At 39.3% G+C, this 17149-nt stretch overlaps 1 protein-coding gene across 1 annotated transcript in view; it reads left to right on the top strand.

The window, feature by feature from the left end:
* Or5p6 (olfactory receptor family 5 subfamily P member 6) overlaps window positions 1–17149 on the top strand; it is a 40984-nt gene that overhangs the window by 13469 nt on the left and 10366 nt on the right. The gene's annotated exons all lie outside the window — the stretch shown is intronic.

The raw sequence follows: 17149 nt of genomic DNA, 5'->3' as shown, positions 1-17149 counted from the left end.
CTAAGTCCGATGATGTGCGTTCAATCTCAAATGTCCGCAAGTTCCAAGAAAAAAAGAAAACCTGACTCCCACACATGTACCATCAAATGTGTTTACACACACACACACACACACACACACACCACTACATGTATACATATGCACAAATGGATAAGCAAATGAATGTATGTATGCGTGTATAAATGTGGACCAAATTAAATCAAGCCAGGGGCCAACGAGTCTAAAATGGAAATCTGCATGAAACCCACAGACTGGACCCAAATATCTTCTTGGAGTCTCCTCACAAAGCATTCTGTAACACTCTTTTTCCTTTTCTTGGTCTTCACAAAAGAAAACAGGAAGTATAAATGTCTCAGTCACTTGATTTGATATGCTACAGTTTTCAAATGATATTTTGCATTAGATGATGCCCTGGCCTCTCAACATTGTTTACTAACCTTTTATTGGAAAACACACAGTAACTGAATAATTTGTTTTCGAATCGACATGATTTTTTAAAATTCTGCAGAGATAAAACGGAATTCTAAAGGAAATTCCCCCTGTTTTCAGTGTGGTCATTACTGTTTGTATTCTCCATCACTTAAGGATTCCAAGAATGTTTTTTTTTCACCAATGACCAGGTCAGATGAATAAATAAAATCAGCATAAGTAAATTCCTAGTTCTTTTCTTAGTATAGTAATTTAAGGTTGAAAATGATAAAATCCACAGTTCTCATGTTCTTTAAGCACAGCATAATTTTTAAGTACTTACACAAGTTAAGCTCTCATCATAATTCTTGTCCAATACTTAGATGATATAATGAACTCAGCAGGAGTTAACATGATCTCAAAGACTTAGGTTTATTTCAGAACTGCAAATTGTTGTCACAGTGGTCTCGTGACCTCTAACATTTTTTAGCTGAACGCTCAGTGCCTTTTCTTGCTGATGAAGTTGAACATTTCTCTTTGCAGTGCAGGCATGAAAAGAACAACTTAAGTTCTTCAGACCAATCTCACACAGTCAGAATTCTATCTTGTCTGTTCCTTTGGCATATAATTGATGAAGAAAAGTAGAACAAGAAATTGTCAGAAACCCTCTTTAGAAAATTTTTCTTTTTAACCTCAGTTAAAGGTGAAGGGGAAAACTCTAAGAAAGTTGAATAGAAAACAAAGGCATGGAAGACAAATAAAGAAAGGGATTTCTGTAAGGCAAAGGACACTGTGGTTAGGACAAAACGTCAACCAACAGATTGGGAAAAGATCTTTACCAATCCTACAACAGATAGAGGCCTTATATCCAAAATATACAAAGAACTCAAGAAGTTAGACCGCAGGGAAACAAATAACCCTATTAAAAAATGGGGTTCAGAGCTAAACAAAGAATTCACAGCTGAGGAATGCCGAATGGCTGAGAAACACCTAAAGAAATGTTCAACATCTTTAGTCATAAGGGAAATGCAAATCAAAGCAACCCTGAGATTTCACCTCACACCAGTGAGAATGGCTAAGATCAAAAACTCAGGGGACAACAGATGCTGGCAAGGCTGTGGAGAAAGAGGAACACTCCTCCATTGTTGGTGGGATTGCATACTGGTACAACCATTCTGGAAATCAGTCTGGAGGATCCTCAGAAAATTGGACATTGAACTGCCTGAGGATCCAGCTATACCTCTCTTGGGCATATACCCAAAAGATGCCCCAACATATAAAAAAGACACGTGCTCCACTATGTTCATTGCAGCCTTATTTATAATAGCCAGAAGCTGGAAAGAACCCAGATGCCCTTCAACAGAGGAATGTATACAGAAAATGTGGTACATCTACACAATGGAATATTACTCAGCTATCAAAAACAACGACTTTATGAAATTCGTAGGCAAATGGTTGGAACTGGAAAATATCATCCTGAGTGAGCTAACCCAATCACAGAAAGACATACATGGTATGCACTCATTGATAAGTGGCTATTAGCCCAAATCCTTGAATTACCCTAGATGCCTAGAACAAATGAAACTCAAGACGGATGATCAAAATGTGAATGCTTCACTCCTTCTTTAAAAGGGGAACAAGAATACCCTTGGCAGGGAAGAGAGAGGCAAAGATTAAAACAGAGACTGAAGGAACACCCATTCAGAGCCTGCCCCACATGTGGCCCATACATATACAGCCACCCAATTAGACAAGATGGATGAAGCAAAGAAGTGCAGACCGACAGGAGCCGGATGTAGATCGCTCCTGAGAGACACAGCCAGAATACAGCAAATACAGAGGCGAATGCCAGCAGCAAACCACTGAACTGAGAATAGGACCCCCGTTGAAGGAATCAGAGAAAGAACTGGAAGAGCTTGAAGGGGCTCGAGACCCCATATGTACAACAATGCCAAGCAACCAGAGCTTCCAGGGACTAAGCCACTACCTAAAGACTATACATGGACTGACCCTGGACTCTGACCCCATAGGTAGCAATGAATATCCTAGTAAGAGCACCAGTGGAAGGGGAAGCCCTGGGTCCTGCTAAGACTGAACCCCCAGTGAACTAGACTGTTGGGGGGAGGGAGGCAATGGGGGGAGGGTTGGGAGGGGAACACCCATAAGGAAGGGGAGGGGGGAGGGGGATGTTTGCCCGGATACCGGGAAAGGGAATAACACTCGAAATGTATATAAGAAATACTCAAGTTAATAAAAAAATAAAATGTAAAAAAAAAAAGAAAGGGATGCTACCAGAAATTATCCAGTAATACTCACTAAGATTAAATTAAAATGATAAAATACAAAGCTACATTTCTCACTTGAAAAGTTACTGTTTTGTATTTTCATTGTGGATTTAGGTACAGAATATAATAGTAGTCAGGCCAGAAAAATGGCACATGTTTCATACTAACAATATGTCACAAATGTATTGGGGTAAGGTACTGCTATTTCACGGAATCCTCAGAAACCATGTGATAGGGTTAGCAGTTAAGATTTACAAAAAGGAGTTTTAGGTTCAGAAGGTCCAATTATTAGAGGTCATTAATTCATTCAAATACGTTAACTAAATTCTAATGATGTTCCAGAAACTTAAAAGTTCTATGAGAAACACAATGTGGAGTTAAGTGATGTGGCAGAGCATGAATATTTATTCAATCAGGGAAGCCCTATCTGAGGAAGTGACATTCTAAGATGGACAGAAGAATGACAAACTGCATGTGAAAATTGACAGAGAACTTCAGTTGCATAGGGAACAGCCAAGACACAGAGGAACAGATCTACTCAAGCAATCCTTGCTCAGATTCCTAGGGCTTGCCTTCAAGTTCACCCCACTCAGCTTCTTTCTCTGAAGGCTTCCTGGTCAATTTACCTCAAAAGGAAAATTGTTCTATATGTGAGCTACTGTACTAGCTCTTATAAAAATGCTCTTATCTAGATTTGGCAGTACATTCCTATAATTCCAGAACTTAGAAGGAGGTGAGCAGATCAGAAGTTCAAGGGCAGTCTTGGCTACATCATAAGTCCAAGGTCAGACTGGATGAAACAAACTTTTGTCTCAGAAACACACTGTAACATTTCCTGGTACATAACTAGTGTCATAATTCCTCCGACTATTGAATAAAATATTTTTCTTGTTCATATTGGTAAGTCCCTTCCATAAGTACAGAGCTCTGGTTCATGATATCTTGATCTGAGTAAAACCTTCTGGCCTGCTTTCCCCCCATATCTATCAGCAGGATGAATACAGGGCCTGCCTCTTCCCATTCATGTTGCATACCTCCTTCTGGCTTTTTGAATGTCATAACTATGCAATCTGTGTTTCCATTAGTGTTGCTTTTTGATCCTCATTACTTACAGGAGAGATGGTGCTAATAACTCCCAGTCCAAATGTTTTAGTAAACAGGTCATAATATACTGCTTTAACACTATCTACTAAAATGGTTTTGTTTATGAGGAGGAAACTGCAGCTCAGAGAGATGTCTGACCTTCAGAGATAACACAGGTGGTATTTCTACATGGACAGTATATTAGCACAGTGTTAAGAGGATGGAGAACAATTTACTTGCCTCACTACTAACAAAGACTCCTCCCCAAACATACATGCTTTAGCATGTTTGCTCAACTGCCCATCTTCATTTCTTGTCAACCACATAGGAACAGCATTCACTATTTCTAAAATGCAGCACACTCTTTCTTAACTCTTCTACTTTACATATTTTTCAAAATTAAAATGGATGTCTGTTTGCCGTTTTTGCCAAAAACAACAAAATAAATAAATAAACAATAATAACAACACAAGAAAATACAGTTTGAATACCACTTACTCTTAGAAGCCTTCCTACGTCATCCTGGTTGTTAGTCAATTTTTTTCTGGATTAATATAACTTTTATGGTGATGAGAACTTTTGTTCAAGATTGATTTTTATATAAAATAAGGTAAAGGCTTGTGTCAACTCTCATTTGCCCCAACTTTCAACCTAAGGTGAGTGAATGTGACTCGTGAGTACTGCTTATTAAATTACCATAGGGGAAAAAAGCAGAAGCCCTCTAGTCTGAAGAAAGTCATCCACATGTGCTACTTCAGTTTGCTTGCTGCTTGCTCTCCAATACACTATCCAATCCATTTGGCTGTATTTAAATACGCATTGAAATAGGTGACTACTCTCAAAACAAGTTTTAAAAATCAGCTCTTTATAAGGAAGTTGTGAGAACAGGTACTTTATAAATGCTTATGTTATTAAATTAATGAATTTTGACAACAATAAAAGCAATCAGATGCCTCCTAAAACTCCAACTGTGTAACAGCTTCCAGAGGAAATGCTATCATAATTTTATATTTGACAGATTTCAATATTTTCTATATTATCAATTTCCACTCAAGCTCTAAATAATCTTCCTAAAGAAGTTTTAGAATTGCTAGAAGAGAGTATCAAAATACTACATACTCCTGTTCTAACATCCACCCCCTCCTCACACACACATGCACATGCATATGCACAAACACACACATGTGTCTACTTACACATGCACACACCACACATCACAAGTTTAGGAAAATTTCTAGTCCATACCTCATTGTATGTAGCTTGACAATGTTTCTCAGCATTTTTAGTTAAAAGTTTTAGTTGATAGATATTGTTATAATGGTTCTCATATATGTTGGTGATAGATTCTGATGTCCTCATACTATTCAGGTGCAGCTGGGACAGGGCATATGATTGTATGGTAATATTTCTGTTCTTCCCAATGACCCTTACAGCCACTGAGGAATAGAATACCACTAACACAGGATCTATGATTGTCTTTGTTTTGCCTAGACCTAATCCTTTTTTAGAGGTACACCTCTTGTTTGTCTTGAGTTTTACATTCCTATCTCTATTTCACATCATCAATGGTTTCTACACCTGGTTTCCTGCTCTACTAAGAAAAAAAAACAGCTGGCAGAATTGTTTATCTTCCAGCTAATCTATTCATATAAATTCTTGGGTACTTACTAACAGAGTATAAACCCTAACTAGCACTTGATCATTAGAATAATATTCGTTAAGAGTAACATCAAAACTGCTCATAGACTGCCAGCTTGGAAAAAGGAAGACTCACTTTCTAATCTTTAAAAATAACAAAGTAAGTAAGCTGCAGGAAAAATTTAGTCTCACAGTGTAGGTATAACTTTTAAAGTTTTAAGTACTTTCCCCTTTAGCTGTCTGTGATGAATCCCTTATAAATTTAGACTCCATAAAGGGCAATTCTGTGTTCATTTATAGTCAATGGAGCTCAGTACAATAGATGTTTTAACAAGAGTCCTGAGGCCCAAGGGACCATCATTTTGAGACTCTTCATTCTAGATACAAGGAACATCATACAAGAAATGCCCACCAAAATTGTCATTTCCTCTTCAAAACTATGGGGAGTTTTTACTTATACTTATTGTGGTTCTACCAAATAACAATAGAAATAATTTAAATTTAACTTAGTGAAAATATATCTTGAAATGCATATGATTCCCGTGGGCATAGTTTACTTATTACATGATACCATTTCTTTTTATTTTAAAATTCTGAAAATTTGCCAAGTATCTAAGAGCTCTTCCACCTGTTCACAGGACGAGACTGCAGTGCTAAAAGAAGCAATTGTCTGGGGAAGCAAAGGAAGCAAGAATGAAAAAATACCACAGAGCGTACACACTGGGAATGTTTTTTCTTGGGAGTGACCTTGCTGAAGAGGAAGCCCAGTCCCCAAAGTGCACTCTAGCCTTGGTCCCAAGAAAAGCCCACCTTTATCCCCACTTTTCCAGTTTTTCTCTTAATATCCGTTGTTACAATACTAATTCCATAAGGAAGCCAATTGGTGGTCTGCCTTAAATTCTCATTTCACTTGAACTTCTCCATATTTCTTCTGCTTGAAAATCCCTTTCTATCTATACAGTTTTGTCTATACATTTTTCCTAATTTTTATTGGTTATTTTATTTATGTACATTTCAAATATTGTCCACCTTCTCAGTTTTTCCTCCTCAAATCCCCTATCCCATCCCCTGTCTCCTGCCTCAATGAGAGTACTACCCACCCACCCATTCCTGCTTCACCATCCTAGCATCCCCCTACTCTGGGGCGTTGAGCCTCCACAGAACCAAAAGCCTCCCCTCCCATGATGCCAGAATAAGGCAATCTTCTGCTACATATGCAGCTGAAGCCATGGGTCCCTCCATGTGTACTCTTAGGCTATAAACCCTCACAAATGTTTAATCATTCTTCTGTTTGTTGTTTGTTTGTTTGTTTGTTTGTTTCAGAACAAATCCACATTTTGCATAATAAAAGAGACAGAAGAAATAGTTGTTCAAGAGGAACTCCATAGCTTAGCAAGGCAGTCTATTAGGAAATCTGTTAGGAAGAGGCATTTTGATTACCTTAACTCGGTACCAACACCTTACTAACAGACACACAATAGCTAATGAACATTGATACATAACAATGATTTGGGACATTTACAAGATTTTTTTCCATTGGTGTACATTCATTATACATAGTAATAGGTTTCATAGAGGTATATTCTTTCAATATTCATCTGTACCACTCCATCCCTTTATTTACACTTGCCCCTTTCTCTTTCCTACTAGTATTTTGCCTTCCTCTATTCTCCCTTCTCCTAATCTCCTACCTTCCTTTGCTCCCTCTGCTTCCATGTTTCATGTTTTAATAAGGAATTATAAAGATCATGACAATAGTTTAAAATATAAACACATTCATAAAAATAAAATCTGATTTTCACATACTGATTTTGTGTCCTGCTTACCTGTACTAAAGTGTACTTACAAGTTAAAAGTTTTCTAGCTTTGTTTTTGCTGCCTCTTATGTCTGATCACATTACTTGCAAATAGTGATAATTTTACTTCTTCCTTCTGACTGTAACTTTTTTTTTAATCCTGTGACATTACACAAGCTAGGACATCAAGGAAGCACTGAATAAAATTGAAGAAAGTAGTCTTTTAATTTCTGATTTCAATGGAAATATGTTGGTTTTTCTCCCACTTTGTGTATTGTAGGCTATAGCTTTGTTCTATGTAACCTTTACTGTATTGGGGCATATTCCTTTGACTTCTGGTTTTCTCGGGGCTTTTATAAGGAAGTAATATTAAGGTTTCTCATAGGCCTTTTCTTTAGCTATTGATAAAATCATGTGATTTTTGTTTGTTAGTTCATGAGTCCATCAATGTGATATCTTGTTTGTGGATTTGCAAATGTTAAATGGTCCATGTATCCCTCAAATTCATCCACATGACCATGATAAATGATCTTTCTGATATGTAGCTCAATTAGATTTGAAATGATATTATTAAAAAATTTATATCCATCGTTATGAGGAAGGTTGGCCTGCTACCTTCATTTTGTTTGAGTCTTTGTATTTGTTATAAATATAACTCTGCCTTCTCAACATTGATTTTTTGATGCTAGTTCTCTCATTGAACTAAAAGTTCAATATTTTGAATATTCCAGCTGGCAAGTAAAGTCTCAGAATCTGTCTATATACACACTCCAAATGCTGGGGTTACAAGTATATAGAGCCTTGCCTAGTATTTCATGTGGGTGTGACAAATTTAAATTTGGTTAGTTGTGCTTGCAAAAGAAGTGCACTCACTTTCTGAGTCACATCTCTAGACTCTTTTATTACTATTGTACTGTAACTTCGTTGTTCTTTTTATAATGATTTCTCTTTTAACTTTTTTTCCAGTAGAGACTTTATCTCCAACCTGGTCCATCCTCCAATTGATTGTTCTATATCCCACATCTCCTCTCCTCTATCTCCAAGAGAATATCCTCACCCCACCAAACCTCCCCATTCCCTGGGGACCCAAGTCTCTCAAGGGTTAGGTACATCCCTGATTGAGTCCAGATCCAGCAGCCCACTGCCATATATCTGTTCGGGGCCTTATATCACCTGTGTATGCTGCCTGCGTGGTGTGTTTAGTGTTTTGACTATTATGTGACAAGAGGAATTTCTCCTCTGGTGCAGTCTTTATGGAGTTCTGTCGGCTGCTTGTATGTTTATAGGCATCTCTTTCTTTATGTTAGGGAAGTTTTCTTCTAAAATTTTTTGAAGATATTTACTGGCCCTTTAAGTTGCGAGTCTTCGCTCTCTTCAATACTTATAATCCTTAGGTTTGATCTTCTTGTTTTGTCCTGGATTTCTGGATGTTTTGGATTAGGAGACTTTTGTTTTTTACATTATCTTTGATGGTTGTGTCGATGTTTTCTATGGTATCTTCTGCCCCTGAGATTCTCTCTTCTATCTCTTATATTCTGTTGGTAATGCTTGCATCTTTGACTCCTGATCTCTTTCCTAGGTTTACTATATCCAGAGTTCTCTCCCCTTGTGATTTCTTTTTGAATTTTCAAATCCTGGATGGTTTTGTTCAATTCCTTAACCTGTTTGTTTGTGTTTTCCTGTAATTCTTTAAGAGATTTTTGTGTTTCCTCTTTAAGAACTTTTACTAGTTTAGCTGTCTTGTCCTGTATTTCCTTATAGGAGTTATTTATGTCTTTCTTAAAATCCTCCGTCATCTAGGGGCAGTAAAGCTGCAGGAGTCCTGCAGTCCAGATTGTGCCCAGATCTGAACTAACACGGTCAAGCAGCTCCTGCACCCAAATCCCATGGGAGCAAGAGCTAGACCTTCAGAGAGGCATTCACGCCTGGGAAACCAGAGGAGACTACTGCCTGCCCACATTTCTGACTCTAGAGGAAAGCGCCTAGTGTCATCTGGGCCCCCTGTCCACAGGGACCCGGGAGAAAGCGGGGCAGGCCCTTCTGGTTGCTGCCCTCACAGAGAGCTGAAACCTACCCCAAGGAGCAACTTAATGCCTGAGACCAGAGTTAAGACCAACTTTTCTGCTCCAAGTGACCTGCCTGGTGAACTCAGGACACACAAAAGCAAAATTCTTCTGGGACCGGACACTTCTGGTTTCTAGTTGGTGCCTGAACCTTGTTGATCCCAGCCCACAGCTCCCTGCTCCCAAACCCCATGGGAGAGAGAGCTGATTGCCCAGATGTGTGGGAAATCCTGAGACTGCAGGGCAGGAGAGATCGCCACTTCTACCCACCTTTGGCCACATCCCTGGCCAAAGAGGAAACTGTATAGGGGCTCTGGGAACAGGAAGATAGGTGTACTCAAGCTGCAGGAGCCCGGCAGTCCAGACTATGTCCAGATCTGAACAAACCCGGTCAAACAACTCCCTGCACCCAAATCCCATGGGACAGAGAGCTAGACGTTCAGAGGGGCAGAGATACCTGGGAAACCAGAGACTACTCTCTGCCCACATTTCTGACTCCAGAGGAAAAAGTCTAACACCATCTGGGCCCCTTGGGCATAGGGTCATAGGAGAAGTAGGGGCAGGCCTGGTTCTTGTACACAGGAACAGCTGAAAGGCAGTGGAGAGGAATGACTACACATCTGAGAGCAGAACAGTCTGTTCCCATAACTGGCTGAAAGAAAACAGGAAAACTGGTCTACAGCACTCCTGACACACAGGCCTATAGGACGGTCAGGCGACTGTCAGAAATAGCAACCAAGGTAATGCCAGAGACAACCTGATGGCAAGAGGCAAGCACAGGAAGCCAAGTAACAGAAACCAAGACTACATGGCATCATCAGAGCCCAATTCTCCACAAAAGCAAACAGTGAATATCCAAACACACCAGAAAAGAAGATCTAGATTTAAAATCACATTTGATCATGATGATGGAGGACTTTAAGAAAGACAAAAAACTCACTTAGAGAAATGCAGGAAAACACAAGTAAACAAGTAGAAGCGCTTAGAGAAGAAACGCAAAAATTCATGAAAGAATTACAGGAAACACGGTCAAACCAGTGAAGGAATTGAAAATTGAAATAGAAACAATAAAGAAAGCACAAAGGGAGACAACCCTGGATATAGAAAACCAGAGGAAGAGGAAAGGAGCCATGCATACAAGCATCACCAACAGAATACAAGAGAAAGAAGAGAGAACCTCAGGAGCAGAAGATTCCATAGAAATTATCGACACAAGGGTCAAAGGTAATGTAAAATGAAAAAAGGTACTGGCCCAAAACATACAGGAAACCCAGGACACAATGAGAAGATCAAAGATCAAACCTAAGGATAATAGGTATATAAGAGAGTGAAGACTCCCAAATCAAAGGATGAGTAAATATCAAAACACACATTGCACCTCACACAATAATAGTAGGAGATTACAACACCCCACTTTCATCAATGGACAGATCATGGAAATAGAAATTAAACAGGGACATAGACAGAGCATGAGAAGTCATGAACCAAATGGACTTAACAGATATTAATAGAACATTCTATCCTAAAGCAAAAGGATATATATTCTTCTCACCACCTCATGGTACTTTTTCCAAAATTTACCATATACTTGGTCATAAAACAGGCATCAACAGATACAGAAAGATAGAAATCATCCCATGCACCCTATCAGACCACCACGGGCTAAGGCTGGTCATCAATAACAATAAGGGAAGAACACCCACATATACATGGAAGTTGAATAATGCTCTACTCAATGATAACCTGGTCAAGGAAGAAATAAAGAAAGAAATTAAAGATTTCTAAGAATTTAATGAAAATGAAGGTACAACATTCCCAAACTTATGGGACACAATGAAAGTTGTGCTAAGAGGAAAACTCATAGCCCTGAGTGCCTGCAGAAAGAAACAGGAGAGAGCATATGTCAGCAGCTTGACAGCACAACTAAAAGCTCTAGAACAAAAAGAAGCAAATACACCCAGGAGGAGTAGAAGGCAGGAAATAATCAAACTCAGAGCTGAAATCAACCACGTAGAAATAAAAAGGAGCATACAAAGAATCAACAGAACCAAAAGTTGGTTCTTTGAGAAAATCAACAAGATAGATAAACCCTTAGCCAGACTAAGGAGAAGACACAGAGAGTGTGTCCAAATTAACAAACTCAGAAATGAAAAGGAAGACAAAACTATACAATCAGATGAAATTCAAAAAATCATCAGGTCCTACTACAAAAGCCTATATTCAACAAAACTTGAAAAACTGCAGGAAATGGACAATTTCCTAGACAGATACCAGGTACCGAAGTTAAATCAGGAACAGATAAACCAGTTAAACAACCCCATAACTCCTAAGGAAATAGAAGCAGTTATTAAAGGTCTCCCAACCAAAAACAGCCAAAGTCCAGACAGGTTTAGTGCAGAATTCTATCACACCTTCATAGAAGATCTCATACCAATACTATCCAAACTTTTCCACAAAATTGAAACAGATGGAGCACTACTGAATTCCTTCTATGAAGCCACAATTACTCTTATACCTAAACCACACAAAAACCCAACAAAGAAAGAAAACTTCAGACCAATTTCCCTTATGAATATCCACGCAAAAATACTCAATAAAATTCTGGCAAACTGAATCCAAGAGCACATCCAAACAATCATCCACCATGATCAAGTAGGCTTCATCCCAGGCATGCAGGGATGGTTTAATATACGGAAAACCATCAACGTGATCCATTATATAAACAAACTGAAAGAACAAACCCACATGATCATTTCATTTAAATGCTGAGAAAGCATTTGACAAAATTGAACACCCCTTCATGATAAAAGTCCTGGAAAGAATAGGAATTCAAGGCCCATACCTAAACATAGTAAAAGCCATATACAGCAAACAAGTCACTAACATTAAACTAATTGGAGAGAAACTTGAAGCACTCCCACTAAAGGCAGGGACTAGACAAGGCTGCCCACTCTCTCCCTACTTATTCAATATAGTTCTTGAAGTTCTAGCCAGAGCAATCAGACAACAAAAGGAGATCAAGGGGATACAGATCGGAAAAGAAGAAGTCAAAATATCACTATTTGCAGATGATATGATAGTATATTTAAGTGATCCCAAAAGTTCCACCAGAGAACTACTAAAGCTGATAAAAAACTTCAGCAAAGTGGCTGGGTATGAAATTAACTCAAATAAATCAGTAGCCTTCCTCTACACAAAAGAGAAACAAGCCGAGAAAGAAATTAAGGAAATGACACCCTTCATAATAGTCCCAAATATGATAAAAGACCTTGGTGTGACTTTAACCACACCCTTCATAATAGTCCCAAATATGATAAAAGACTTTGGTGTGACTTTAACCAAGCAAGTGAAAGATCTGTATGTTAAGAACTTCAAGCCTCTGAGGAAAGAAATTGAAGAAGACCTCAGAAGATGGAAAGATCTCCCATGCTCATGGATTGCCAGGATTAATATAGTAAAAATGGCCATTTTACCAAAAGCGATCTACAGATTCAATGCAATCCCCATCAAAATACCAATCCAATTCTTCAGAGAGTTAGACAGAACAATTTGCAAATTCATCTGGAATAACAAAAAACCCAGGATAGCTAAAACTATCCTCAACAATAAAAGGACTTCCGGGGGAATCACTATCCCTGAACTCAAGCAGTATAACAGAGCAACAGTGATAAAAAACTGCATGGTATTGGTACAGAGACAGACAGACAGACCAGTGGAATAGAATTGAAGACTCAGAAATGAACCCACACACCTATGGTCACTTGATTTTTGACAAAGGAGCCAAAACCATCCAATGAAAAAAAGATAGCATTTTCAGCAAATGGTGCTGGTTCAACTGGAGGTCAGCATGTAGAAGAATGCAGATCGATCCATCCTTATCACCCTATACAAAGCTGAAGTCCAAGTGGATCAAGGACCTCCACATCAAACCAGATACACTCAAACTAATAGAAGAAAAAGTGGGGAAGCATCTCGAACACATGGGCACTGGAGAAAATTTCCTGAACAAAACACCAATGGCTTATGCTCTAACATCAAGAATCGACAAATGGGATCTCATAAAACTGCAGAGCTTCTGTAAGGCAAAAGACACTGTTGTTAGGACAAAACAGCAATCAACAGATTGGGAAAAGATCTTTACCAATCCTACAACTGATAGAGGGCTTATATCCAAATGTACAAAGAACTCAAGAAGTTAGACTGCAGGGAGACAAATAACCCTGTTAAAAATGGGGTTCAGAGCTAAGCAAACAATTCACAGCTGAGGAATGACAAATGGCTGAGAAACACCTAAAGAAAAGTTCAACATCTTTAGTCATAAGGGAAATGCAAATCAAAACAACACTGAGATTTCACCTCACACCAGTGAGAATGTCTGAGATCAACAACTCAGATGACAGCAAATGCTGGCGAGGATGTGGAGAAAGAGGAACACTCCTCCATTGTTGGTGGCCTTGTAGACTGGTTTAACCATTCTGGAAATCAATCTGGAGGTTCCTCAGAAAATTGGACATTGAACTGCATGAGGACCCAGCTATACCTCTCTTGGGCTTATACCCAAAAGATGCCCCAACATATAACAAAGATGCATGCTCCACTAGGTTCATAGCAGCCTTATTTGTAATAGCCAGAAGCTGGAAAGAACCCAGATGCCCTTCAACAGAGGAATGGATACAGAAAATGTGGTACATCTACACAGTGGAATATTGCTCAGCTATCAAAAACAACGACTTTATGAAATTCATAGGAAAGTAGATGGAACTGGAAAATATCATCCTGAGTGAGGTAACCCAATCACAGAAAAACACACATGGTATGCCCTCATTGATAAGTGGGTATTAGCCCAAGTGCTTGAATTACCCTAGATGGACAGAACACATGAAACTCAAGAAGGATGACCAAAATACAAATGCTTCACCTCTTCTTTAAAAGGGGAACAAGAATACCCTTGGCAGGGAATAGGGAGGCAAAGTTTAGAACAGAGGCAGAAGGAACACCCATTCAGAGCCTGCTCCACATGTGGCCCATACATATACAGCCACCAAACTAGATAGGATGGATGAAGCAAAGAAGTGCAAGCAGACAGGAACCGGATGTAGATCTCTCCTGAGAGTCACAGCCAGAATACAGCAAATACAAAGGTGAATGCCAGCAGCAAACCACTGAACTGAGAACGGGACCCCCATTCAAGGAATCAGAGAAAGGACTAGAAGAGCTTGAAGGGGCTCGAGACCCCATATGAACAACAATGCCAACCAACTAGAGCTTCCAGGAACTAAGCCACTACCCAAAGACTGTACATGGATTTATCCCGAGCCCCAAATTCATAGTTAGCAATGAGTAGTCTAGTAGGGGCACCAGTGGAAGGAGAAGCCCTTGGCCCTGCCAAGGCTGGACCCCCAGTTCGGGATTGTTCGGGAGAGGGTGGTAATGGGGGAAGGATGGGGAGGGGAACACCCACATAGAAAGGGAGGGGTGAAGTTAGGGGGGTGTTGTCCTGGAAACCAGGAAAGGGAATAACATTTGAAATATAAATAAGAAATATTTAATTTAATAAAGATGGAGAAAAAAGAATGCACCCTAATATAGAGATGCATCTTTAAAAATCTGTATCATTGTGAATGCATTATTTAAAAAATCAATTCCTAAACTCTGAAGTGAAGCAGCAAAACATTTCTAGGTCCACAAGCCCTGAGACTGGTCACCATCTACAAAATAAAAGTAGGCTAGAGTTGCAAATGTTTTTGAGCTTGAGGAAATTGTATGCTCAGAGGAACATGGCGCCATGTTATTTTCTAATGCCGCCTCTGCAGCCAAGTCCAGTCTGTGAACCAGGATTGTGATGTACTTTTTGTTGCCAGTATTGCCAAGACGAGTACAACACTGCAATGGGATTTTAGTGGAGGTTGAGGGTTACTGAAAAGGAGAGTATGTAGTCAGTTACTCGTCTTTAATGTTAGTTGTTGACATTCTGTGTAAATAAATACCTTTCTGATTTAAAAAAAAATCCTCCATCATCATCATGAGATGTGATTTTTAAATGCAAATCCTGTTTTTCCAGAGTGTTTGGATGTGCAGTATTTGCTTTGGCTGAGACCTGGGCTCTGATGATGCCAAGTGGTGTTGGTTTCTGTTGCTTAGGTTCCTGCATTTGCCTCTTGCCATTTGGTTGTCTCTGGTATTAGCTTGTCTTGCTGTCTGACAGTGGCTTGACCCTCCTGTAAGCCTGTGTGTCAGCACTTCTGTAGACCTGTTTTCTTTCAGCCAGATCAGGGAACAGAGAGCTGCTCCTGGGTTTGCGTGACCCGAAGCTTCCAGGCAAGTCACTTGCAGCAGAAGTGTTAGTCTTACCTCTGCTCTCAAGTGTGTCAGTACTCTGGGTGACTGGCTTTCAGCTCTTCACACAGACAGAAACCAGAAGGGTCCTGTCACTGACTGCTTCTATGTTCCTGTATCCAGAAGACACTAGGCAGGTTCCTCTTGAGCCAAGAATGTGAGCAGAATTGGCAGTTTCCCCTGAGCTCTAAGGGTTCTCCACACTTCTGAGAGTCCAGCCCTCTCCCCCACGGGATTTGGGTACAGAGCTAATATACACTTATTAGTGAGTATATGCCATGCATGTCTTTTTTCATCTGAGTTACCCCACTCGGATGATATTTTCTAGTTCCATCCATTTGCCTGCAAAACTCATGATTTCCTCATACTTAATAGCATAGTAGGATTCCATTGTGTAAATTAACCACATTTTCTGCACCCATTCTTCTGTTGTGGGACATCTGGGTTGTTTTCAGCTTCTGGTTATCACAAATAAGGCTGCTATGAACAGGAGAACAGATGCCTTTGTGGCATGGTAGGACATCTTATGGGTACACACACAACTGTGATATATTTGGGTCTTCAGGCAGATCAATTTCTAATTATCTGAGGAACCTCCAGATTGATTTCCAGAGTAAATGTACCAGTATGAAATCTGACCAGTAATGGAGGAGTGTTCCTCTTTCTCTGCATCCTCACCAACATGTGCTGTCACCTGAGGTTTTTATCTCAGCCATTCTAATTGGTGTAAAGTAAAATATCAGTATCATTTTGATTAGCATTTCCCTGATTTCTAAGGACTTTGAACATTTCTTTAAGTTCTTCTCAGCTATTCAAGGTTCCTCTCTTGTGAATTCTCTGTTTAGTTCTATACCACAATTTTGATTGGATGTTTGTTATCTTGGTGATTAGCTTCTTGAGTTTATATATATATATATATATATATATATATATATATATATATATATATATATTGGATATTAGCCCTCTATTGGATGTGGGGTTAGATTTTCCCTATTGGTTGGTTGCCAATTTGTTCTATTGGCTATGTCCTTTAGCTTCCAGAAGCTTTTCAGTTTCAGGAGGTCCCATTTATCAATTCTTGGTCTTAGAGCCTAAGCGATTGGAGTTCTGGTTAGGAAACCCCCTGTGCCAATGAATTCAAGGCTCTTTCCCACTTTCTCTTCTATTAGATTTGGTGTGTCTGGTTTTATGTTGAGGTCTTTGATCCATGTGGACTTGAGCTTTGTTCAAGGTGACAAATATGGATCTATTTTTACTTTCTATATTTATGGACCGCCAGTTAATCCAGCAGCATTTTTGAAGATGCTTTCTTTTTTCCATTATATATTTTTGGCTTCTTTGTCAAAGATCAAGTCTACATAAATGTGGGGGCTTTTTTCTGGGTCTTCAATTCTATTTATTGATCAACCTGCCTGTCTCTGTACTAATACCATACAGCTTGTACTACTAATTGCTCCGCAGTACAGCTTGAGGTCAGGGATTATTATTCCCCCCAGAAGTTCTTTTATTGTTAAGATTTGTTTTAGCTACCCTGGGT

Source organism: Rattus norvegicus, chromosome 1 (assembly GCF_036323735.1).
Source record: "Rattus norvegicus strain BN/NHsdMcwi chromosome 1, GRCr8, whole genome shotgun sequence".
Lineage (NCBI taxonomy): Eukaryota > Metazoa > Chordata > Mammalia > Rodentia > Muridae > Rattus > Rattus norvegicus.
Note: the sequence above shows the minus strand (reverse complement) of the source record. Positions and strands in the feature narration are given on the sequence as shown.